The 24,666-nt window shown below is 32.5% G+C and overlaps 1 protein-coding gene and 2 long non-coding RNA genes across 3 annotated transcripts in view; 2 read left to right on the top strand and 1 right to left on the bottom strand.

Moving 5' to 3' along the window:
- LOC114340409 (uncharacterized) overlaps window positions 1-24,666 on the top strand; it is a 74,659-nt gene that overhangs the window by 23,806 nt on the left and 26,187 nt on the right. The window lies entirely within an intron of this gene.
- LOC126882791 (uncharacterized) lies at window positions 8,473-9,471 on the bottom strand. Its single transcript, XR_007697393.1, has 2 exons — window positions 9,060-9,471; window positions 8,473-8,869 (listed from the first exon to the last, which is right to left on the bottom strand). It is a non-coding gene; the product is annotated as an uncharacterized LOC126882791 (long non-coding RNA).
- Window positions 9,541-11,204, top strand: LOC126882790 (uncharacterized). The gene is made up of 3 exons (XR_007697392.1): window positions 9,541-9,736; window positions 9,822-9,962; window positions 10,934-11,204. It is a non-coding gene; the product is annotated as an uncharacterized LOC126882790 (long non-coding RNA).

Below are 24,666 nucleotides of genomic sequence, written 5' to 3'. Positions count from 1 at the left end.
AGTATTAGGGTTGGAATGGGACGCTTCTTCGGATACATTTGCTTTTAAAGTTCAAGTTTTAGACTCTTCTTGTACAAAACGTCATCTTTTGTCCAATTTAGCAAAAATATTTGATCCTCTTGGATTTTTATCTCCAATAACATTTCTAATTAAACACCTTATTCAAAGAATATGGACTCAAAAGATTGGTTGGGATGATGCTCCATCAAAAGAAATTATCCGTTTGTGGAAAAAATACATTGATGATGTAGCATATTTGAGTAAATTAAATTTACCTCGTCGTTTATTAATTGACGATATTTTACGCTTAGAAGTTCACTGTTTTGGTGACGCTAGCGAGAAAGGTTACTGCGCTGTCTTGTACTTTCGATGCTTATCACCTTCAGGCCAACCTTTTGTTTCTTTTGTTATAGCTAAATCTAAGGTCGCACCCATTAATAAGGGACTTACTATTCCCAGATTAGAATTGTCTGCTGCGGTTTTAGTGGCTCGACTAGTCTCCTTTGTTTCTTCTGTTATTAAAGATAAAGTAGAAATCAAGGAAATATACTGTTATTCTGATTCTGCTGTTACATTACGTTGGTTACAATCTTCCCCTCATCAGTGGAAAACTTTTGTGAGCAATAGAGTAGCTTATGTGCAGGAACGAGTAACTTCTTCATGTTGGCACTATGTTCCTTCTGAAGAAAATCCTGCTGACATTGGTTCAAGGGGTTGCTTACCCTCTGAGTTAATTAACTGTTCCAAATGGTGGGCGGGGCCAACCTTCTTACAATCTGATCCGCTAACGTTCTTTGAACTTAATTCAAAGGAGTCTACTAATGTAAATTTGGAAGTGCGGACTGTCGCATTGATTGCTGAAATTCCCAATAATTTTTTAGATATTTTATTGGATCGTCATTCGTCTTTAAATAGGTGTGTTCGATGTTTGTGTTACATTATTCGTTTTTTCCATTATGTAACCAAAAACCGATATGGTAATCTGGAAATAGGTTGTTTAAGTTTATTGGAGCAACATAACTCCTTACTGGTTTTTGTTAAACGAACACAGCAGATCTTTTTTAATACTTTAATAAATTTTATCCAAGATAAACAGCTGCTTCCAAAAAATTTAAGAAAGCTTTCACCTTTTATCGATGCAAAGGGAATTCTACGTGTAGGTAGTCGCCTAGCTAATGCGCCCATTTCGTATGATCGCAAATTTCCGGCATTACTTCCTAACAGTTGTAAATTAACTGATATGATTATTGAATCTACTCATCTGCAATATCTACACGCCGGGCTTCAAACTGTTCAATACCTAATTTCTCAGCGTTTTTGGATTATATCTTCCAAACGAGCCATTCGTAGAGTACTGTCTAAATGTGTTAAATGTTTTAAGGTGAATCCTTTGTCCCCAGTTCCGTTAATGGGAAATCTACCGCTAGCTCGAATATCTCAACTAAAACCTTTCAGTAATGTTGGAGTTGATTTTGCGGGCCCTTTTCTTATAAGAGCTTCCAAACTTCGAAAGTCTCAAACTCTTCATCAAAGGGCTAAATGGAATTCTCCGTCTCCAAACGTCCAACTAGGTACCTTAGTGGTAATCCGCCAAAATAATATTCCCCCGCTACCATGGCCTTTGGGCCGTATAATTGAGGTTCATCCTGGATCTGATGGTATAGTTAGAGTGGCCACAGTGAAAACTAATAGTGGTATATATAAACGCTCTATAGTAAAATTATGTCCTTTGCCTTTTGAGCCGTAACAATACTGCGTATTGTGGTGGGCGGTTGTGGTTCGTCCACATAAGTAGGAATAACAATTTTTAATTTTCTTGTTTTTGTAAAGAATATTTTAATTCATTTTCTTTTCAATATTATGGGACACCCCGTATATACGAGTAGGCCAATACCTAATTCAGTGAGTATGTATTAATTTTTATCATTATTTTCAAGTAAAAACCTTAAAGTTTTTTGTATGTAATTACCTGCCTACTCGCCTCATTTTAAAAAGACAATTCGCCAACCAACTCTCTTGGTTAACAGTCACTTACAATCATTCCGAAAAGTGTATAGAAACTCAATATAGTCCTCGCGAGTGATTTATACTTTATACTACTCAGCAATAGCAGTACGAAAAATAGCAGGCCTGCTCCAGCTTGTGCAACGAGAAATGACAAGGTAGGAAATATTTTTATTACAATTTACTTTAAGGTCTGGTTTTTTTACTGTTATTTTTTTTATTCTATTTTTAAATTCACCCTATGCTAAACAGTCCACTAATAAAGCTCACTGAGTTAGTAATCTCCTCCAAGATGATTTAACCATTTTTAGGATCATCTCCTGCTTTCACATGTAAATTTTGACATGTCTTGTAGTAAATAGATAGTTGAATTTACTACAAAACATGTCAAAAAATATATGAAAACAGGAGGTAACCATAAAAAAGTTTTTAGTCTCTCTTACAAAACTCATGAAAAAACAAATCGGAGGTATGTCACATCAGTGACTATATCCAGGGAATGTCTAAAAAATATACTTTGATGTCCCAAGAACCAAATATAACCTTTATATATATACAGGGTGTAACAAAAATACAGGTCATAAATTTAATCACATATCCTGGGACCAAAAATAGTTTGATTGGACCTAACTTACCTTAGTACAAATGTGCACAAAAGAAAAGTTACAGCCCTTTGAAGTTATATATTAATAGCACCAAGGGCCTTAGAGGCCCATGGCTTGAAAAGTTTGTTTTTTCTTCATTTTCACGTTTCTTTATGTACTGAGATCTTCTCTGGCTTGATATGTGATTTTTCTCCATTCCTTCCTCTTATTCATTTTTCTTTTCTGACCCTGTAACACCATTCTTTCCAAATCTTTTTCGACCTCTTGCTTCCATCTATTTTCCGGTCTTCCTCTTCTCTTTCTTGAAGCTATAGTGTAGTTTAGTACCCTTTTCGGAGTCCTCGTTTTTGGCATCCTTTCAATGTGACCTCGTGATCTAAGTCTCTGTGCCTTTTTCACTCATTTGAAGTTACAAAATGAAAAGTGATTTTTTCCAATGTATCGAAAACAATGTGCTTTTGTGCACGTTTCAATTTAATTATTATTGTAGTACCTACCATTTAAACAACGTTTTAAAAACTTTTTTGCCTCTTATTGCTTTTTCGAAAAGTCAATTTTTATCGAAATATTGTGAATATTTGTCAAATCCACCACATATTTGTATATGGTTAAGTACGATTATGGAGACTTGGTAATAATATGCAAACTTATTTATGCTTTACATTTTTAGGTATATTTTGAACCATATTAAAAAAGAAGCCAGACTCGATAAAACGTGCCTTATCGAAAAAATACAAAGAGGCAAAAAAGTTTTGAAAACACTCTGTTTAACTAATGGTACCTCAGTAATAGTTTAATTGGAACATACAACATTTGGGGGGTTTAAAGGAACAAAACCCCCATAAAATTTTTACGTGGACATATTAAAAAAGAAGTCGCAACTCGATAAAAACTGCCTTATCTGAAAAATACTAAGAAACAAAAATATTGAATTTAACTAATGGTACCACAATAATAAAATTGAATTGGAACATACACAAAAGTTTGGGAGGATTTAAGGGATCAAAACCCCCATAAAATTTTTATGGGGTGCACAAATTTCACCATAATTTTTCTTTAAGATATTCCTGCCATAATAATGCCACATGTCACATGTCCATTTTCAATAAAAAATCGCTAATAGTTTTCGATATAATCGAAAAAATCCATTTTCATTTTGTAATTTCAAAGGGCTGTAACTTTTTATGTGCATATTTGTACAAGGTAAGTTAGGTTCATTTGAACTATTTTTGGTCCCAGAATAATGTGATTTAATTTATGACCTGTATTTTTGTTACACCCTGTATATACAGCCCATTACGCACCACCTTAAAAATTGGGCATTTTTGATGTCTCGAATTTCCTAAACCTGTTGTTGCATCTAAGTGATTTTTTTTATATTCTAGCCTAGGCCCTAGAATATGTTATCTCCTTATGCTTGTCATGCACAGGGAGCTATACTGTAATATATATTATATCACATTACTATAGAGAGCGATATGATATAATATACATATATTACAGCATGACAAGCTTAAGGAGGTAACCTATAGCCTAGGCTATAATATTATAAAAACATCACTTAGATGGGACAACAGGTTTAGGAAATACGAGACATCAAATATACCCCATATTTAAGGTGGTGCGTTAATTTCTTGGAGAAGTGTATTGTAATTTAATGTAAATACTGTAATATCCAATAATTGTAATTTGATATAAGATGAAATATAAGTTCCTTAAAAAATATATTTTTTATTTCCCACAATACATTCTCCACAGGTCTAAATATCGTCGCTAGACGTCCACCGAATGACCTTCCAGGACGTTAGATGGATGTTCAGCAGCAAGACATTGGACCAAACTGGGACATCCTATGAATGCCCAAATGACGTCCACCGAACGTCCCCTCCGACGTTAGGTGGACCTCCATTGGACGTTTAACAACTTGGCCTTTGGACCAAAATTGGACGTCCTGTTAAGGTCCAATTCACGTCCCCTAGGACGTCCGATTAAGGTCCAATTCACGTCCCCTAGGACGTCCGATTAAGGTCCAATTTACGTCCGATTAAGGTACAATTTACGTCCGCTTAAGGTCCCATTTACGTCCGATTAAAGTCCAATTTACGTCCGATTAAGGTCCAATTTACGTCCGATTAAGGTCCAATTTACGTCCGATTAAGGTCCAATTTACGTCCGATTAAGGTCAAATTTACGTCCTATTAAGGTCCAATTTATGTCCGATTAAGGTCCAATTTACGTCCGATTAAGGTCCAATTTACGTCCGATTAAGGTCCAATTTACGTCCCCTAGGACGTCCGATTAAGGTCCAATTTATGTCCGATTAAGGTCCAATTTACGTCCGATTAAGGTCCAATTTACGTCCCCTAGGACGTCCGATTAAGGTCCAATTTGCGTCCGATTAAGTTCCAATATACGTCCCCTCGGACCTTAGATGGACGTCCAATGGACGTTCGGTAGCGCGACATTTGGACCAAAATAGGACGTATAAAGGACGTTCCTCGGACGTCCAAAGGACGTCCCTAAAGTCCGTGAAGGACGTCCAATGGACGTCCATTGGACGTCCTTGTGCTATTAGGGGAACTTTCCTTCTAAATATATGTATGCATCTTGGCCATCAAACATATTCTTCGAAACATTTTTTTAAGGGGTTACATAGGTCTTGTGGGTAAAAAAAGTGACTTTTTAAAAAACGATATCTCGAAAACTAAAATTTATTTTTATTTATAATTGGAACATGTAAAAGTATAGTACTTAAGGTAGTCTCAAAAAAAGTTTCAGCCAAAAATATTCATTTTTGTAGAGTTTAAGTTTTTTTTGCGTTGGCAGCATAACTAAGTCCAGTCTCATCTGAAATCAAAAAGTTTCTTGTAGTTTATACCTCTGGCTAGAATATGAACGAAGGAATTAAAAAAATGAAATTTGAAGATTTTACATAAGTTTAAACACATTTTTGACCCCAATTTTTCTCATTTTTAAAGTAGTTTTTTTTTTTATAAAACAAAAATGACCTCAACTAATAAAAAATCCTTTGTTCATTCACTAGCCAGAGGTATAAACTACAAGAAACTTTGATTTCAGATGAGACTGGACTTGTTATGCTGCTCACCGCAAAAAAGGGCTGTTGTCGAAAAATTGCAGTCAACTCTACAAAAATGAATATTTTTGGCTGAAATTTTTTTGAGAGTACTATACTTTTACATGTTTCAATTATAAATAAAAATAATTTTTAGTTTCCAAGATATAATTTTTTTAAAAAGTCACATTTTTTACCTGCAAGACAACAACTTGTTGATTTTAAATTGTAACAGTTGTTTTGCAAAGTATGCTGCCCTCTTGTATTTTCTGTGTTATCTTCATCATACAATTACTTCATCTAAAAATTTTCTGCGAAAAAAAATAAACCAAAAGTTTAACCACCTTCACACCGCAGAATCAAGTTACACAAATTTTCAAACACCTCACCTGACACAGCGTCTCAAGTACGATTGCGCGAATTGGTAAATATAACTCCGCACGACCACGCAACTCGAAACACAAGTACGCAAACACGGTTGCGTGAAACGTGGCTCGCAATCGTGAAATTTACGAGACTTGCTCGACCTGTAGATTCTTGTACCCGGATTAGGCGACACAGCTCTTCCGTTAGGGATCTATGTATTGAAATGTTAGCTATCCTGATCGCATGATTTGAGTTTCCACTAGACTTGTGTTATGGAGGGATTTTACGGGCTGTGATTGGTCGTATTCAAATCAAGGACATTTAGGAATCTTGATCTCTCGTTTGTTGTGTTTCAGTTTTAAAGTTATACATATTTACATTTTTTTTAATTTGTAAAGTTATAGTTCTTCTACAATAAATATTATAATACCTACATATAAATTTATTTATAAACGTAAAGTTAATATTTTCCAGAGTATTTACGTACGTTGTATGCTGTTTATTATTAAGTAGGTACTTATAGTTTTCTCGGATCTACATTCAGCAAAAATTATATAACTAGAGGGTAGTAATGTTATAAGAAAATTAAATACCATAATTTATACTTATAAAAGAGATAATATTATATTTATTTGTGTCTTAAAAATGTATGATTAACTTTCAGACTTATTTGATGTACTAAATTGTCTCCGAGACTGTAACAAAGTATTAACATATAAAAGTTTAAGGGTTGTAAGAACTTCAGAAGGAAATTTTAATAGGAGAGTGGCTATTCCCCTGCCTAAACTGCAATACATATTTAATTTAATTAAATGAATTGCCATAAAATAAACAGTCATACTAACTTTTATGGTGGAATTAATGGTAGATATAGAGAGAAAAAAACAAATAGAACGTTTTTTATATTGTTTATTAGTGAGCTGTTCTTTAGATCATACATAAGGTCGATCATAGACTATGCCAGCATCTTATATGCATCTGCTAGCACCCATTTATTAAAGAAAATAAATGTAACGATCAATTGCTGAATTCAATTGATTGTTTGTCTAGGTGCCATGAGATCCACTCCTGTTGAAGCGTTATTTGGAGAAGCCATTGAATTACCACCACAGTTTAGAAGAACCTATCTGAGAGACAAATTCTTAATAAAAATTCTTCTTTCTCGAAACTCTTTATGCCCCTCAGGGGTGTCGGAGGTCTTTTCATCCTCTATCCATCTCTTCCGTTTCTTGCGGTCCTTTGCTAACTCTTTCATTTGTTTGTGTTTTTTCTGCCCAATTTCTATAATCTGATCGATCCACCTTTTTCTTGGCCCCCCTTTCCTTCTTTTACCATACCTTTTTGATTCCATCACCTGCTTTGGTAGTCTTCCCTGGTCCATTCGGTTAATGTGTCCATACCAATTTAATTTCTTTTTTGGATCTTCGTTATTATCGATTGCTGTTTTAGCCTTTGTCTAATATCCTCATTTCTTATTCTGTCCAATTTTGTTTTTCCTGCTATTTTTCTCAACTGCTTCATCTCCGCTGTGCTTATTGTACTGTCTATTTTTGCATTGTTTACCCATGTTTCACTTGCATAATATTAAAGTTGGTACATATATTGCATTGTATACCTTTAGTTTTATTTCTTTCTCTATTTCTTCCTTTCCAAATATTGTTTTATTTAGTGCATAGTAGATCTTATTTGCTTTTTTCGCCCTGTATGAGATTTCTTTGTCTACCTTTCCATCCTCTGATATTATTACTCCCAGGTATTCAAATGTCGAGATTGTTTCCATTATTTCATTTTTGCGACTAAATAACGTTTGGTTTATTTCTTTCCTTTTCTTTTGGGTTACTATCATGGTCTTCGTTTTTTTTACATTTACCTCCATTTTCAAATTTTCTATTTCTTCCACCCATATATTCATTAATTTTTTCCATTCCATTTATTTCTAGGTCATCTGCATATAGTAATCCTTCCATTTTCACTGGTACTAAATTCCTATACCCTATTGTTGACTGTTTGCCTTGACCTTCTTTTAGCACTCTTTCATTACTCGATCCATTACTAATATGAATGAAGCTGGGCTGAGACTGTCCCCTGGTTTTATTCCTCTTCTTAGGTTTATTACTGGTGATCTGTTTCCGTTTATTTGTACTTTAGCCAGTACATTTCTATATACTTTTATATGTACTTTTTGCCACGCTTATTATCTTTTGTGGGCTTTTCAGGTCTTCCATTACTGACCATATTATTTCTCTATTTATAGAATCAAAAGCAGCTTTAATATCTATAATAGTAATATATAAGTGTTGTCTTTACAACACAAAAATTCCTACCCAACACTATTAACTGCTCAAATCAACTTATTCTTTCACTAAAAAAAATAATTGTTGGAAATAATGGGAGTGTTTACTAAACTCATAAAATTTTGTGGAATTTATTTCTATAAAATATTTTTATTTTGTACAATAAATACTTTTCTCATCTGTTATCAATACATTATATAGGTGTAAATAAATAATTATTGATTGGTTATGTTATTTATGCCTGTTTACTGTTAATAATAATATTGGCTACGAGTAGTTATCTTTGGTTGTGTAGTCTTTTCCAGTTACGTCTAGCGTCTAGCAGCCTAACTTCTCAAAAAATATTACCAACGTCACTAGACAGTAGTTGTGTCTCAGATAACAAATAGACTTTACCTTTTCATACTTGATTGTTTCACTGTAATTCTTAATAAAAATGCCTGACAGTTAACATGTTCAGATGACGGATTTTTTGTCTTTGATGAAGGCAAATTAGCCTGAGTATTGTGATGGCATCGATAGTCTTTCTGTAATAAAAATAATCTATTTAATATCTTACAATATATGAATATATGTTTTGAACTTTAAATCAAAATTAACACAAAATTTGTTGCTTAGCAAAGTACTTAAAAATTCTCTCCAATGTTAATTTATTCATCCCTACAAAATATAAAACCCATAAAGTTAGAAAGTGAATATATTAACATCAATATTTACCTTGAAAACAAGCTTCATATAATCATTTGGATAAGTTCTTAGAACTCTAAAATTTACTTGATTAACATTTTCATATTTTTTTTGACAATTTTGAGCATCTCCTTGTGTTGTTATATATTAGCTCAAATCACTGCATTAAATGCGCCATCCTTTCCATTTATTTCGGAAAAATTAACCACCTTATACTCAAATGAGTCTGGGAGGAAGCTTTAAAAATTTATAAAATATAGGAAGCAAACAGAAAGTAATTTGTTTTATTATAAATATTACTATCTGTAAACGTTCCATAACTTTTGCTGGAAATAATATGGCTGTTTAAAAATGAATACAATAAACAAGTATAAACGTATAAAATAGTCTCAAAATCCAAGATTAATAACTAAAATATCAATATTTTCTTTTGTATACAAAAACAAACGAGAAAACAGGGTTAGGGTTGTTGTCTTTTAAATACGAAACCTTAATTCGCACACTTGATCCAACGTTGCCAAGTCACTAAAATCTCAATATTTGACACCAATTTGACAATTGACAGATTATCTTTTAAAAATAAATGTAAATAGTTATGAACAAAACAAAGTCGGGAACAATGGATTAATGGATATGTAAAAGCCATAAGGAGAACAGAACTAAAATTAAAATATGAAAGAATATGCAATAAACATTGTATAAAAGTGGTAAGTAATTCAATTAATAAGGTTTTTAAAAAATGTCTACAATAATAAAGATGTACCTAAGTAATAATTCAAACTTAATTATTAGGAAAGCCAGCCACTTTAAAAAGATATTCCAAACTAAAACATGGGTTACCAAAGCAGGCAATAAAAAGAAAAGGTGATCTAGAATGCAAGAGAAGAGCTGATGAAATGTAAAGAAAATAATGAAGAGACTTCTCTCGACCATGTAAGTATAAGATATTAAGATATAGTTTATTACAATATGGTTAGATGCAAAGCTCACCATGTTTTAATGCATATAGCCTAAACTGTCCTTCAATATTTTTCTAATGGTGCTACAACCCTTTGTGAGTCTTGGTGTGCTTAACAACATTCTGCCCTGCCAGATACTTTTCTGATGTTCATGGTTTTAAGATCCCCTCTATATCGTCTATCCATCTTTTATGGGCCCTTCCTCTTGTTCTATTTCCTTGGGGCTTCCATCTCTGGATTACTTGTACAGCTCGATTATCTGGCATTCTTTCTGAGTGATCAAGCCAATTTAGTCTTTGAGATTTTACAATTCTAGCAATATCTGCGCTCTGCATTAGTATTATCCAGCTCGTGTTCATTTTAATTCTCCACAAACCATCACTGCAATGTGTAGATTTGTTTTGTAGATTCTAACGTTAGACTTAGTAACTTACTTTTCGTCAAGTCTTTGTATGCATAAAATCACTTATTGCTGCTAAGAATCCATGCTTTTCTTGACTGGCGTTGTTGTCATTTATTATTGAGTCTGGGTAGTGAAAATGGGAGGCATATTCGTAGGTATGGTTTTCTACCTTCAGATGTTCATGTTGATTTTACTTTGTGCACTCTATATATTTTGTTTTACTTTCATTTATATATAAACTAAACATAGTAGCTTCCCATTTCAGGTCTATAGCTTTTTCTTTTAATACCTTTTTGTTGTGGCTTATTATGGCAACTGCCCTTATATAAAACTAACTAAACTAACCTAAACCTTATAGGTATAACTGTCCTAATATTAAAATACAGTTGTCCCTTGATAGTCCGACAGGTATGGGACCAAAAGGTCAGACTACCGAGCATGTCGGAGTATCAAGTGTGTACTGTACTTTTGTGGTACTTTCCACATTTGTATGATTTTTATGGTACACAACGTAAAATTTTTATTTATGTATTTGTTTTTAGGAACAAACACCAGCTATTTTATATATGTAGAAAAAGGAAAAACTGCTGGAACTTTACTTTAAAGGCTTTTGACTAGTGAAGATTTGGATAAACAACAGGAGTTACTTTGGGCTATAGCTACGTGCAAATTTATTTTCTTGTGGCTTCCTATGTTTATTCTTATTAACTATATCTACACTTTGATATGTTTTTAGTCGCATGAAGATTTTATAGTTTATTATTTTATGTATATTGTTATATTTGTGTTGAATAAACATTATTATTATTATTATTACCTTAATTTCCATTAAATAAATTAACTGTAATCAATAAATCGTTTTTAATGTTGATAAATAAATTATCAATAATAATTCCCAAATATTTTATTTGTTTGACAACTTCTACAAAATAATATTTCGTAGTAATAATCAATGCTTTGGTTTAAGAAATAGACAACTTAGAATAGAAATATGCTTTATTATCATGGAGAATTGTACAATTTTATAGACAATGCTTACAGAGTCATAAAAAATACAAAACAATAACAAACACAAAAATCAATAACAAGTTTAACTTGAATTGGTGCTGTACACATATTATTACACATACTACATATTATTGAGTGAAAAACACTTTAACCCATTGATAACAAAAACTTTCCATAGGCCACAATTTTTAAATCATATTTTCTTTTAATTGTAAACGGCGATCATATTTTACTGCTTATTATATTTTTCTGTTATAACACCCTGTATAGCATATATTCAAGTATTGTTATACTTTGTATTAGAGGTATTTTTTTAAACTGTGTAATTGATTGCACTTGACCAACTTCATGTTTGCAAAATAAATTCGGTACGACTATATACGTTCGTTTTGCTTAGTTTGAAAAACACTATTTTTATATCAACTTTTACTTTTAGAAATTGATATGGCAACAACACATCACTGCCTATTGATTTCAAAGGCGGTGATTTAGAGGCAAACGCTAAATAAACAGCAAAAATGTGTCTGAGTAATATATTAAAGGTCGCTGAGTTAGGCTATCTTTAGCTTATTCTTTCCATTTCACTCCTGTAATAAACGTTAGTACTTGGTTCTGAATTTACCTGGTATTTACATAGCACCCAGTATCTTACCAAATTCTTTCCCCACTCGAGCCGACAATTTAAAGTAACCCTCTGTTATGGCTTAACAGAACAGGCCATGTCTGAAGTTACCCCTACGAAGCAATCTTAATTGCTGCTACGAAGCGATCTGTTTGTTTTTTTTTTTCGTAAGCCACTTTCACAAAATTTCTTGCAGTTCTTGTACATATATGTATATAGGTCTGGCTCCAGCGTATGAAAAAAAAGTTGATTAAGCAAGCTGAAAATTTGTTAATAGCTTAAGGGTGTCTAGTTGGACAAACTTTGATATATAGGAAAAGGGGTTTTAATTGTGGAACAGGTTAAAAATTTGGAACTGTCAGACCACGAAAACGTCACATGTATTTTGTCCGACAGAACTTTCAATTGAATTGTTACCCTTTCATTAAACTCTCGTGCAAAAATCAGGTTGCTATTTATCACCAAATGAGAATTATAAATGAGTGGAACACGTAGAATATGTCAAATGACAGGAATTATGGCAGGTGATAAATAGCAGTCTGATTTTTGCATGAAAGGGTAACAAATCAATTGGAAGTTCTTTTGGACAAAATACATGTGACGTTTTCGTGGTCTGACCGTTCCAAATTTTTAACCTGTTCCACAATTAAAATTTCCAGTGTTCCCATATATCAAAGTTTGTCCGACTAGACACCCTTAACCTATTAACAAATTTTCAGCTTGCTATTAATCAATTTTTTTTTTCATACGCGGGATCCTGACCTAATAGCTTAAACGCTTGAATAAACTTATTTTAGCTTGAGCTTTATCATGTATGTATATTAGTAAGACATAAATTAAACTTGAAAATATAATATGTATGACGCACGCAGTTACTGACTACCTTTAATGATTAAATTAATATATTACTAATCATTATATTATGATTGTGTCACATTGTGTGCTGGCACAATGCATCGACTTTTTTAAATTTACCGCGCATTGACTGTTACCCGTACAATTGGCAACGTTGGATCAAGTGTGCGAATTAAGGTTTCGTTTTTAAATGACATCAAATCAAATATGTCATTGATTTGAATACGACCAATCACAGCCCGTAAAATTCGCCCATAACACAAGTCTAGTGGAAACTCAAATCATGCATCCAGGGCCCTGATTCTAAATCAAATTTCGACACTAAACAAGTCGCTTTCAATATGGCGATGGCGACTGTCGAAATTATTTGACACGGAGATGAATGAATGGCCAAAAGCGAGGTTAGGTTTAGTTTAGATGTGTTTTGTTTATTTCTTGCAAGGAAAACTAAATCAAAAGGTATTATAATATAGCTGGGTTTAATTGAAATTTGCTTGTTTTGAGGAATTAGATAGAATAGTATTAAATTAGAAATATAATAATTGAGAATGTCCACAACATGAATCATCAACTCAATGAAAGATGTGAGGTAATAATCTGGGAAAATTAGTAAAAAACAAGGAAAATTAATTACCAGCTATTTTATTGCTGGACATGCTGAAATAAAATCTTCAAGATTTCCTATATTAGTAATATAGCTGTGCAAAGTCCACAGAAAGTGTGCTATTTTGTTTATAAACAAATTAGCGCTCCGAAATCTTTTTTTTTATTATTGCTCTAAAACTCCGAAAATTTTAACTTTAAACCAAAACACTCACATAAAAATTGACAGTAATTTAATTCTGCACATTAATAATTTATTCCAATTTCCTTCGACGGAAATTTTCTTCGGAAAATTCGGGTTTTCCAAACAAAATCTTTAATTTTCAACTAAAATTTGAGGGAAGTAATTATTTATCAATAATTAAATAATTTGGTGACAGTGACATAAATCTTTTTTGTTATGAGTGTCTTGAAGATATGAAAATTTGTATGTACAAAGAAGACCGGAATTAAAAGGTATCTAATGGTTCAAAGATTAAAATCCTGTTGTTTATAACTCTGTCGCAAATGCCGGTCAAATTTGACCGGTTATACCTGGAATCACTCCTCGCAATTCAATTTGTTTTTCTTCGAAAAGGACACAGAAGCCGTGCTCTTTTCAACAGCGTTAACTTAATTTAATTTAATCTAATATTTTCTGAGGGGTTCTATTTGTTTATAAGCCAAAAAATTGTTTCTTTATAACATTCCCGAGACCGCTCAAATGGTCCAATTTCAATCCTGTAAGGTACGTTGAATAGGTATAGTGCTTTTTTATATGAAAATCATAGTTATTCTGGTGTATCATAATCTTTCTGGTTATTATTTCGACCGAAATTTTTTAATTAACATTTTAATTATTGCTAAACTATTGGTTAGATTGTCGCCGGTCTCCTGATATACAGAGAGGGGCTAAATTATGGAATAAATTCATTTTCTCTAAAATGGACGATTTTAGAGAAAAATCCCGAAACAGGTCGATTTTTATTTTTAAATTAAATTTCTTGGCATATATTTCAAACTAGTGACGTCATCCATCCGAGCGTGATGACGTAATTATTTTTTTAAATAGGAATATGGGTTCGTGTTGTAGCTCATTTACAAAGGCGTTCAATTCTCTATTCAGTATTATAAACATTAGTTTCATTATTTATACAGGGAGGCCAAGAAAAATTTTGAATTAAATTAATTGACGCAAGAAGAAGAATGCATGTAATTTATTTAACTCAAAATACATTGTATTGCTGTCAGAAAATAGAAAAAAATGTTTATTTTGCAAATAAACATTGCTTTTAGCTTAAATTAAAAGTTCAAACTGCCAATAGGTAGGAGGGAGTCTGTTTGTGATTTAATTTAAGCGAAAAGAAATGTTTATTTGTGAAATAAACCTTTTTTTCTATTTTCTGACAGCAGTACAATGTATTTTGAGTTAAATAAATTACATACATTCTTCTTTTTGCGCCAATTAATTTAATTCAAAATTTTTTTTTGGCAACCATGTATAAATACCTAATGATATTAATGTTTATATTACTGAATAGAGAATTAAACGCCCTTTCAAATGACCTACCACACGACCCCTATTCCCATTAACAAAATTATCGATTACGTCATCACGCTCAGATGGATGACGTCACTAGTATGAAATATATGCCAAAAAATTGTAATTTAAAAATAAAAATCGACCTCTTTCGGGATTTTGCTCCAAAATCGTCCGTTTTAAAGAAATGAATTTATTCCATAATTTAGCCCCTCTGTATAATCTACTATAATAAATCTTTCATGTCTTCAATTATTTAATTATTGATAAATAATTAGGTACTTCCCTAAAATTTTAATTGAAAATGGCAGATTTTTTGGGAAAACTCGGATTTTCTGAGTAAAATTTTTGTTGAAGGAAATCGGAAAAAAAATAACTTTGTGCAGAACTAAATTACGGTGAATTTTTATTTGAGTGTTTTTGGCTCAAAGGAAAAAATATAGGAGTTACAGACCACTAATTGAAAAAAAAAGAAGATTTAGGAGTGCTAATTTGTTTATAAATAAAATAACACACTTTCTGCGGACTTGTCATACCCCATATTACTAATATATGCAATCTTAAGATTCGATTTTAGCAATAAAATAGCTGGTAAATAATTTTTCCCAAAAATGGTATTTTTTCGATAATTTTCCCAGACTATCAACAAAATCCAAGAAACCGAAGCGCCAACCCAAATTCTGAGCAGTCTCAACATAATAAGGTTAATATCCCCAAGAATCGCGCGGTGTCGAAATGAAATTGCGACTGTCGAAATGAATTAGAATCAGGCCCCTGATCCCCAAATATGTAAATCAGGTTGGCAATTGACAGTTGAAGTAGTCTAATAAAATGGTCGTCACGAAGCGTTGCATATGAATATGAATTATGTCTCCCAGTAAATATACCTAATTAGTAAGTACTCGGCAAGCTTCCTTCTCCAAAAGGTTATGGGCCCAGTTTTACATGCCAAGAGTACATTCAATAAGAAGTAAAGTTTTTTAGTGTTGCTGTTGTGAGTGACCGTGTTGTGAGTGACCGCAAAAAAAATGGCAGTCCAAGGTTTAAATGGCGCGAATTCAACCGTGAGTTTGTATCCGCAATTAACATCTACGAACTTTTCGTCATGGAAATTTAGATTAGGCAATCTTCTAGATGCCAAAGGTGTTAAAGATTTTATTACCACTGAAGTAACTGCAACGCAATTCACACAATTGTCAAGAGACGAGCAAAATCAACATAAAAAGCAGGATGCAACAGCAAGGTCAATCATTGTCACATGCATTACAGATGAACATTTAGAATATATTCGTGACTGTGACTCAGCATTCGAAATGATAAAAAGTTTAGAAAAAGTGTTTGAAAGAAAAAGTATTCTTTCTCGTTTATATGTGCGGAAAAAGTTGTTAACGTTGAAATATAAACAAGGTATCGATTTACAAAAATTTTTCGTTGAATTCGATTCTTTAATCCGAGAGCTTGAATCGACTGGAACTACAATCGAAGAAGATGACAAGGTATGTCACCTTTTGTTGACAATGACAGATACGTTTGACTTTGACACTGTTGCATAGAGAAATAACAACAAGGTTGTTATTTCTTGTTGTTATTTCTCTATGCACTGTTGTGTTATTACTGTCCTAGAAACTTCAAATGATAAACGTTGATTTCGTTAAAGCAAAATTATTAGATGCAGAATTGAAGCTGAAAAATAATGTACAAGAAAGTGAAGAATCCTCTTTTTATACGAAGCAATACAATAAAAAACCCTGATGCTCATTTTGTGGACTTGAAGGCCATCTAGTGTCCAATTGTTTCAGAAAAAACAATAATAGTAGTGTTCGCGCAGTACAAATCGAGCATACCCAGAGTAAGTTCGGGATTAGTTTCCAATGCGCAGGCGTCAACGTAAACTTATCCTGGACATGCTCAGGATTTTTCGCTCCGCGAACAATTTTCGGATTCGCAATGTAATGACGGGTTGCATACATTAAGGTTAGAGAAGGAAGCATTTTGTTGTCTCTCTCTTTCTTATTTCGAAATAAATGTCAAAAAAAATGCAAATGCAACAAATTATTGTATGTCAACAAAGAGAAAGAGAAAAGAGATAAAGGCAACAGGCAAAGGATTACGATTAACTTTCTATTCAATAATTCAATGCCTTTCTTAGAAGGTAGAAATTTGATTAGAGTCTTTCTTTATTATTTCCACAATATAATGTGGTTATTTCCACTCTGAAATCCAGCTTACATTTTTGGAGAGAGTAAAAGATTGTTGATATTTAGATATAAAAATTACCTTTAACTTCCTGGGGGTTGAACATTATCTGAAGGAAGGAATAATTTAGTAAAACAATAATTTCCAATTTTGATATCTATGTACATATTGAATTTAATGGGTTGTGGTTTATTACACCACAAAAATAATGAAATATAACAAGACACAAGAAATAGTTTCAGAATAAGTTTGATGTATTGTTTATGTTTCATTATATTCAATAAGAGACTAATATAACTCATAAATTAAACTGAAAAATAAACCACAAGAATATGTAGGTACTTATAAGCTCATTAGATAGAAGAAATTAAGTAAAAACAGACTACAATTTATTGTAATACATACTACCGTAATGGATAATTATCGAATATCGAATAAAAATAATACTAGAAAAGGTACCTACTTATTTATAAACATACGAAATGGAAAACATTGACAAAAACAACTAAAAAAGCTTTACTATAAAAAATATTAAAATTTGTTTGAAGAATATTTAAATGATACAACACTTTACATAATTTCAAAACTTTAAAAACCAGAATCTACATCTACAAGCTGTTTAACAAAACAATATTTTAGGTTAAGAATTGGAAGGAGTAAGAACTTAAGAACAGAATGTCAAGAAATTCTTCCCAAATATTTTGTGCGCCTGTGCGAACTTAAAATCCGAAACAAAATCCTCGAACGTCGAGAGCGTATCCCGGACACGTTCAGGATCTTTTTTCTGTACTGCGCGAACACCGAATTAAAAATCCGGAGGGTGTTCAGAGGGAAAGATTTTGACTCCGCGAACGCCCAATTTTGTAATGCACAGGCGTTCTCCCTCTGGGTATACCCAGGACGTACTGCGCGATCAAAGCTAATAATTATAGAGGTAACAATAATCGAGGGAGATTTTTTCGAGGAAATAACTATTCCCGTGGCAGAAGAGCCAATAATGATACACAAGGTAAACAGAATATACATGTAGCCGAAGACGAAGTAAGTTTTATCACAGCCCTACCAGCTGAAAATCTCAAGAATGATGACAGCCAAATTTCGTTTATAATAGATTCTGGAGCATCACAGAATATGTGCAGCAATAAATATAAACAATTTATAAGTAATATTATTGAAATTGAGCCTGTTGGCATTAAAATAGCAGATGGAAAAGTGATGACGGCTCCTACAAAAGGTAAATTAAAAGTTTATTACAATGAAACTCCTATTAACATTGATGTTCTCATTTTAAATGAATTAGAATATAATTTATTATCAGTCAGTAAACTAAACAGTTTAGGTTTCACAGTAGTATTTAAAGAAAATAAGGCTGAAATAAGAAAAAAGAACTTTAAACTTATTTGCTATAAACATAAGAGTAACTTATTTGCTGCAAATTTTCAATTAAATAATTTTCAATCTAGTTTAGTAGCAAAGCCTAGCGATAAAGACTTATGGCATTTACGTTTAGGACACGTAAATAGAAGGGGACTACAATTGTTGGGACTTCCCTATTCAGATAAACTATGTGACTCATGTCAACAAGGAAAAGCCACAAGGCAACCTTTTAAAGAAGTTATATACAAAAAATCCTCTAGAGTTGGGGAACTTTTACATGTTGATACTTGGGGACCATCCAAAGATCCCACATTTTCTGGTGAAAAGTATTACTTATCAATTATTGATGATTTCTCACATTTTAGTGTTGTATATTTAATGACAAGAAAAAGCGAAAGCGAATCACATCTTATTAATCATATTGAAAAATTAGCTGCAGAAGGCAGGAGAGTATCTAGAATAAGAATGGATAAAGGTGGAGAGATGTCTTCTAAATATTTTAAAAAATATTGTATACAACATGGTATAGTACAAGAATTTACTGCAGGGTACACACCTCAGCAGAATAGTATAGCTGAACGATTTAATCGTACTATTTTAGATAAAGTAAGAGCAATGTTTGTAGAAACAAATCTTCCAAAGAGTTTGTGGGGAGAAGCAGTTAGAACAGCTGTTTATCAGCTTAATCGAACTCCATCACGAGCAATTGAATTACAAGTACCAGCAGAATTATACTTAGGCAGACTTGACTTGTCTAAACTTAGAATTTTTGGTTCAAAAGTGTGGTACTACAACCTACCAAAGCAAAGTAAATTAGAACCAAGAGCAAGTAAAGGTGTAATGGTTGGATACAGTGGTGCTGGTTATAGAATTTGGAATCCACTGACCAAGCAAATCAAAATTTCAAGAGATGTTGTTTTCGATGAAACACAGTATAAATATTCTCCAGAAATATCGTCGAATAATCAAAATATTGAGGAAATTTTACCAAGCCAAAATGAATTGGAAACATTTGAAACAAATTATGAAGAAAGTACAGTCCAAACATTAAGAAACACTACTGAAATTAATTCACAAGATGAAAAACCAGTAAATTTACAAAATACCAAAATTACTTCCTCCAATAGAGAAATAAAACAACCTTCGAAGTTCAAAGACTATGAACTTTATTATGCATATTGCTTAGTTACATCAACACCAGTAACTTATGAAGAAGCAGTAGAGGAAGATGAATGGAAGCAGGCAATAGAAACAGAACTAGAATGTCTTGAAAAAATGAACACGTGGAGTGAAGCCACAAAAATACCTCATGATCAACAAATCATAAATACAAAATGGGTATTTAAAACAAAAAGTGATGGCACGAAAAAAAGCTCGCTTAGTCGCCAAGGGTTATGAAGAAGAAGTGTTTTTAGATATATATTCACCGGTAGCTAAGATGGCAAGTATAAGAATTTTATTATCACTGGCTCTCAATAACGACTGGAAGGTATACCAATTAGACATTCCTTCAGCGTTCATCAACGGAGTGCTACAACATGATGTTTATATTCATTGTCCTAAGGGTTATAAACGACAAAGCAAAGTTCTCAAACTACAAAAGGCTTTATATGGACTGAAAGAATCACCCAAATGCTGGAACCAACGATTCAACAAATGGGCAATCAAAATTGGTTTTAAAAGTGCGGAAAGTGACTGTTGCGTTTATACAAAGAAAAATGTGTGTATGTGTATATGGGTCGATGATATCCTATTGTGCGGTGAAGATAGCGATTCGATTCAAAAAATTATTGAAAGTTTAAAAAGTGAGTTTAACGCAAAAAATCTCGGTTGTGTAAACAACTTTTTGGGTATTGATTTTGAATATTCTGTAAATAAAAATGATGTAAAAATGTATATTTCTCAAAAACCCTTAATCAATAAGATAATTGAGAAATTTAATATGACGAATTGCAATGTTAGCAAAACACCAATGGAAACAGGTTTTCAGGTTGACAAAACTAATGCTAATAATCAAATCTGTCAATGTGCCTTATAGGCAATTAATTGGAAGCTTAATGTATATTGCATTGGGTAGTCGCCCTGACATAATGTTTTCAATCTCTTATTTAAGTCAATTTCTCGATTGTCCTGATGATATATTATGGAAAGCTGCTAAACGTATTATTAGATATTTAAAAAATACAATTAATTTCTGTCTTATATACAGTAAAAATATAAAAAGAAAACCTTTAATATTTGCATATTCAGATTCAGATTGGGCAGCAAATGTCAATGATAGAAAAAGCATGTCAGGAGGTATAGTATATTTTCTAGACAATCCAGTTTCATGGTATTCAAGGAAACAGAGCACTGTTTCATTGAGCAGTACTGAGGCCGAATATATTTCATCAACTGTTACATGTTGTGAGTTATTGTTCACAAAAAACTTAGCAGAAGAATTATTGAACGAGAAAATAACGGGTAGTATATTATATATAGATAACCAGGGAGCTATATGTATTGCAACAAATTCATTTAAAGGTAAAAGGTCTAAGCATATAGACACAAAATATCATTTCATTCAAAATTTAATTGAAAACAATGTAATTACTTTACAGTACATAAATACAAAATCAAACTGTGCTGATATTTTCACTAAAGCTCCTTCAAATGAAATATTCTCACGTCTCAGAACTTTGATCAAAATTCAAGAATGTTGAAAGTTTTTATAGATTAGTACTTTTATACTTTAGGCACAACTCATGTGAATTATCTATTTGCTTTTTTTATTTTTTATCATATTCTCATGTTAATATTTTTTGAGTTAATGAAAGTTATTTTTTGAATATTTTTCTATATAGGTATGAATTGTAACCTGAGTAATGTAGGATGTATAAGTATGTTTTTATGATTTCATTTAGTTCAATTATTGTCAAGACTTGGTTAGAGTCAAGATTGTTGTTTAGTCGACAATTCATCCAAATTTACTATTTATGTAAATGTTGTATAAATTGAGAGGGGGTATTGAAATGTTAGCTATCCTGATCCCCAAGTATATGTAAATCAGGTTGGCAATATTGACAGTTGAAGTAGTCTAATAAAATGGTCGTCACGAAGCGTTGCATATGAATATGAATTATGTCTCCCAGTAAATATACCTAATTAGTAAGTACTCGGCAAGCTTCCTTCTCCAAAATTCCTTCTCCAAAACTATGGAGGAGTACCACCATCTTCATAGGAAAAATACTAGACTTAAATTAAATAAATAAAGTATATAAATATTAAGAATATTAAATACCTATGTGTATATATGTATTTTATTTCAATTTAGGCATATAATATACTTACCTAAAAGCACCTAAATTATTTAATTTTGAATTTTGAACTCTTGACAAAAACGCATCCATAGAAAAAGTACAGTGTACAACACGAGAGAAAATGACATATTTCTCTCTCGCTTGATTTGTGGCACTCGCCTTGTGCCTCGGCTCGTGCCAACAAACTTCTGCGCTCGTGAGAAATATGTCTTTTTTCTCTCTTGTTGTACAATATACTATTACCTTATCAATATGACTGTTTTAAAAGTATTTGAGTAGACAAGGCGAAAACGGCGGGTTCGTTGGAAAAAATATTCCCATGAGATTTTTTGCATAATCACATTTGTAATACACCCCAGAATAAGGTTCAAGAAGTCGCTCACGCGAAAAGTGGTCCAAATTTTGCTAACAATTTTTTTTAATCAAATTACAAAAATTATTATTTTTGGTCCGTACAATTTTTTTAGGTTTTTTTAGACCATTCGGGACAAAAAAAAAGGCCTCTTGTAATTTTTCTCTAAAATTGATGGTTTTCGAGTTATAAGCAATTTAAAATTTGAAAAACGCGAAAATGACCATTTTTAAGACTTAATAACTCGATTAAAAATTATTATTATGAAAGTCAGAAAGTGACTAAATCAAAGTTTAAAGCCCCCCCGACATGATCCTGAAGAAATTTGTGTCATTAATTTATTACTAAGCTGTTATTTTTAATTATTAACAATAAGCCGTAAGATCGTATTGACGCGGCTGTAAATGTGAGTGCGAGTAAGACGACCCATTGCACTGACGGAATGGCATCTCTCTCGCACTCACCATAGACGGCCGCCTAATACGTCCACGCGCTCATTATTACTTAAAAATAACAGCTTAGTAATAAAATAATGACAAAATTTTCTTCATGATCTTGTAGGAGGGCTTTAATCTTTGATTTAGTCTAGTAACTTTCTGAAAAAACAAAAGATGTAGATCTTTGAAACACACTCAGTGATCAAAAGATCCACAGGTACTGGTTTGGACGACCACTCGTACGAAAACAAACAAATGAAATAGAGAATGCGGAAAAATCCCCTTACGAACAATTCACACATCCACTACTTCGGGCTGGGAAAAATTTTTTGAATAGAATCGAAGATCCAAACACCAGCTCTTAGAAATGTATTTCGCCCTCTTCAACCTCTATGGGCTCATCGGTGAAGATGAGAGGTTGAATATCTTCAGACACATTCCAATCAAAAAACAACATTCGAGACCTAGACATAGCAGGAACGTAAATCTACGCCCAACCTGACAATGCCATTCTCAAGTAACTTTCTGACTTTCACAATCATAACTTTTAACCAATTTATTAAGCCTTGAAAATTGCCATTTTTCGTTTTTTTCAATTTTAAATTGTTTATAACTCGAAAACGATCAACCTTAGAGAAAAATTACAAAATAACTTTTTTGTCCAGAATGGTCCAAAAAACCTAACAAAAATTTGTACCGGCCAAAAATATTGATTTTTGAAATTTGATTAAAAAAAATTGGACTACTTTTCACGTGGGCGACTTCTTGAAGCTTATTCTGGGATGTCTCATGAATGTGATTATACAAAAAAATCTCATGGGAATATTTTTTCTAACGAACCCGCTGTTTTCGCCTTGTCTATACATTATGTAATATAAATGTGATCAACACTTTTTTGTAGCAGCAAAACACGTAGGTAGTACTATAATGCGGTAAAAATAAGTGACACACACAATATTCCAACTACAAAAGAGCTGATGAATATTTGGTGCAATATAGTGTATTTTCATTTTGATGGAAAAGAAAATGAGTTTTATTTTGAAAGGTATTCCCATAATATTTGCTACAAAAGTAAAACGCACCACAAAAGACCCCTAAATGCAAACTTTATATCGAGATAATATAGTAGGGGAGGAAAGTATGCTAAATTTGCAGTTACTCTAGCGTTATGGGGACCGATTGGGTTGTGAAGAGTAGGTCCTAAAACCAAAAAAAGTTAAGTGAAATTTTCCATAAAGTGGGGCACTTTCCATTTTTAATTTATTTTCCATTTCCAAGAATCGTTTTTTCCGATTATAGCGCCATCTATTCATAATTCGAAAAAATGTTTCGAATAAAATTTGTTTATTTTTACGTAAAGAATTCAAATCTGCAATAAAAATTGGGGGCACCTATTTAAGATTTTAAAATAACCCCCTATCCTGCTCCGTGGGGCGTCGTGTTTGGTGCCATTTAATAGATTTTTCAAAAATATTGAATACCTACGTGTATTTTGCAGTTTTTCGATCTGATGTGCATTTCACGGGATTCGTATTTAAAATTTTAAATTTAGCCTCCACCCCTCTTAGTGGGGGGTGGTGTTTGGTATCATTCGATAGATATTTGAAAAATATTCAACCGTATTTTTTAGTTTTTCGATCTGACGTTCATTTCGCGAAATATTCGCTTTTCTTGTGAAACTTTGTGACTCGTCATTTCATTTCGTCAACAATTCGCTTAAATCACATTTTTGAAGTACAGTTTAACCTGGATAAGTCGGATTAATCGGGACCGCGGCCAATCTGGGTTATCGAAAATCCGGGTTAGCCGAAGAATAATGGTGAAAATTAATATAATACGGATACTTACATTGTTGATTTATTGGCAAAAAACTTAGTAACGTTTTTATTGTTAAAATATTTGTCCGATGAAAATCGGTCCGGGTTATCGGAGGCTGACTTATCGGGGTTCCACTGTATACACTCTTGCATGTACTTACTTTATTATACCTTTGAATCTGACGATTTC

This window comes from Diabrotica virgifera, chromosome 3, assembly GCF_917563875.1.
Source record: "Diabrotica virgifera virgifera chromosome 3, PGI_DIABVI_V3a".
NCBI lineage: Eukaryota > Metazoa > Arthropoda > Insecta > Coleoptera > Chrysomelidae > Diabrotica > Diabrotica virgifera.
Note: the sequence above shows the minus strand (reverse complement) of the source record. Positions and strands in the feature narration are given on the sequence as shown.